Source organism: Odontomachus brunneus, unplaced genomic scaffold (genome assembly GCF_010583005.1).
Source record: "Odontomachus brunneus isolate Ranch 3 - 2012 unplaced genomic scaffold, Obru_v1 Obru_scaffold_040, whole genome shotgun sequence".
Lineage (NCBI taxonomy): Eukaryota > Metazoa > Arthropoda > Insecta > Hymenoptera > Formicidae > Odontomachus > Odontomachus brunneus.
In genome coordinates, this window is record NW_022639490.1 from 2,352,552 (window position 1) to 2,356,134 (window position 3,583).

Sequence of the window (3,583 nt, forward strand, 5' to 3'; positions counted from 1 at the left end):
GCCCTCTCTCTGTCTTTTTCTCTCTCTGCAGATCGACGTTGAGCGAAATTGTCTTTATCACTTTTTTAGAGAAAAGCTGCGCTAATACGCGCGGCTCTACAACGGCTGTGTTTTCCCGCATCTGCACAAAACGCGGAAAGCGCAAATCTTCCAGCGTGAGAAGGATTACAGGCGAAGGAAGGAGGAAAAGTCCGACTACGCTACTGTAGCGGGATGGTGGGGAAACGGCGGAACATAGTAGAGTGAATCGTGAGGGTGGCCAAGGGGCGGCAGGGTGTAACAGGGTGTCGAGGGTTGGAGATTACGGCGGGACAAGCAATATTAAGCGGCCAGAAACAAAAAGACGATCTACCACGCCGGATTACTCGCGATGCACCGCGTTGTCCCGTGAAATTGATACGCGAGATGCTTTTTAACGGGAATAGCGGGGTGAACACCACCGCGACACTCTCGGACCTGCCGTGGAAATATTCGACGTGATTTAGATAACCCGCTGGGCGCGGCGCGGCGCGACGCGACGCATCGAGCATAAAAGAAACGATTTGTACCGCCAGCTCCGAAAAGAGAAGAGTTCTAATGAGGAAAGTCTGAAAATAATTAGATCGTTCGTCATCGACGCTAGAAGCGTTCTTACAGCATTGCTACAATAGCAATCACGAGTTTATTCATTTTTTTAATCATTAGTTTGCACTTGTTATTGTTAAAGACCCTCCATATATTTTTAGTAAAATAACATTATTATATTATCATAATATGGCATAGTAATTTATGTGTTGTTTAAAAGCTGGGAGTTCTATCTCTTTTCTAATTCAAGATAAAAAAGTAGTAGAGAAGAATCTTTTACTGTTTAATATATATAATCTACGATTATATATATATATATATATATATATATATATATATATAGAATATTTTATTAATAATAATTAATTATATAGAATATTTTTTTAATAAAAAAAAGCTGTATATTTCAAAAATTAAAACAGTGTTTTCAACAAAGATTATAGGATATCGAAGGAAAAAAAATTTTTAAAGCATAAAGCAATTTTTCTAATTATTCTACGTACAAAAATTCTGAGATAAAATCATCAAAAAGTGAATACTTTTCGAAATCTTTTTATATTCTTATACAATAATATCTTTTTATATTCTTATACAATAAAATATCTTGTAAAGTATTTACTTCTCGATCGCTTCATTTTAATACTTTTATACGTAGAATGACGATATGCTATAAAGATATATCAATAAATTCGCAACATGCGACGAAACTTTGTTTAAGATTTTTCTCTGTATGTTGTTTTTCATAATTGATTTCATCCATATAACTTTTATAATACGATATTACTACGTCCTATTGCGCTCTTTACATCATATTTTTTTAACTATATCGTATATTCGATAATTAAATGTCCGACAATCGATAGTTTCTCAAGTGCAATAAGAAAGTACATCGTGTTACATTTTTTAAATACAATGAAAAATTAAAGATGATAAAATATAATAAAATTAGAAGATTAAAAAAATGTTATTATTCTAAATAATAACGGTTTTAGATCAATATAGCTACTTAAAGCTGTTTGGAAAATACTGAAACATTATCAAACATTCTAACAATAACCTGTATAAAACCCTTTGTTTTGAGAAAACAAAATCATTAAGATACGAAAAACAAAAATTTTTTTCTTTTTCGTTCAGTACTCGCCTCGATGTTGGTTTCCTGTGAGAAAATGATCGTTTCACGACAAAGTTGGTTACGGGCCAATAGAGGCCGTAGGTGGTACATAACGTTTTATAACATATCTTTTCTACCTTCTCTCTAGTCGACACACGTAGCAAGGTTTATCTAAATATTGCCATAGGAAAAAAGAAACAACTCTGCGGGGAGTCGCCGTATCGGCCGCGTGGGAAACATTACTTCGTGGAAGCGGGAGCGAGGTACGATCTTTAGCATGATGGACTGATTGGGCTCAGGTAAAAATTTAATATTTTAAAACGTGCCGAGATTCGCACTCGCGGTTATATATAGTCCGCTTTGCGTTATTCAATAACTTCCACATTGGCTTGACTCATATTCGTAAACTCTTACTAGTCAAAACTCTATGAAATTCCTAAGAATTTATGATAATTATAATAAAAGTTATAGCTGTAAAAAGAGAAATACGGGAAATGATAAAAGGGAAATAAATATTATATTCTAATATTTAGTTTTTATTGTAGAATGCGCGAATACATCTTTACTAATATTGTTGACAAAGCTAAAGTTAATGTGTCACTTATAGTCTTCGTTTCGATTATTCCTTCAGTAAAGTGAAATAATTGTCTTCAGTTATTTACACTTGATACATGGAGTTTACTCAATGTAAGATAATTTCGACAAGTGTGGAATTTTTATATAGATATAAAAAATAAAACATTATAAGCGACGAGAGTGAACACGTGTGGAAAATCGAAGCTGAGTCTCTTTATTTCGCTGCATGAAAGGATAAGACGCGTATCTTATTTTGATCGGCGAAGACGCATATATTTTCATATCCGAACGAACAGCACGGGAATATTGTAATTTGCATCAGAGACGGCAGAAAGAACTAAATCGTGAGCCATGTAGAAGAGACGCGGGAACTGAGGGCCATCGGGAATCGGCAAAGTATGCAAATGCGAATTCACGTTCCAAATCTTTAGATCTATACGTATAACTCGGAAGTGCCAAACCAACACTCTTTACTTTCTCATACCTCTACTAAAAATACGTGAAAGATGTAGTCCGAAAAATGTCGGCATACTGATCACTACGTGATGATTCGTATAAAAATTAGTGATAGTAAGAAAAAAGTAGGAATAACGATTGAATATTAAAAATTAAAAACGAAACGAAACGCGGAGATTAATTCGCTAATTTATATTTTATTGTTAAACGTTAGCGAAATGTTATATGATTAAGTGTTTCTAGATGCACTAAATTCTTTTTCTAGAACATAACTATTTGTTTATTATTACGAGGGTCTATTGGCATACATGTGCCGATCATTATTGACGATCGAAAAGTATTTATGTGGAAAATTATTAGAAAAAGGAAATGAAATAATTTTCGTATTGATTCCTGTTCCAATCCAAGAGGATAAATATATAAACCTTGTGAGTAAATAGGATAAAGGAAACGATTATACAAGAGGCACAAGTAATATGAAATAAAAGTTTATTTCTTTTAAAGTCTTGCACTCTGATGGCAACTACAAGAATTTGTTATAAGACTTGTCACATGAAACGTTCAATATTAGACAAGAAACGTATATGAAGATTTTCTACATTTGTTTTGCCTGAAAATTAGACGCTATGATAATTGACCTACTCCAGCTTGCTTAAGGGGCTTGCTAGAACGATTTTATTTTCCGAAAATTGATTGAAATTCGAATGACGATTGTCGACAAACAAATAAACATACACAAAGTTTGTTTTTTTTAGTTTTTATACATATTTTTAGGAATACAATAAGCGATAGAAGTTTAAGCGAAAAATATATATATATTTATAAAATATATATATATATATATATATATATATATATATATATATATATATATAT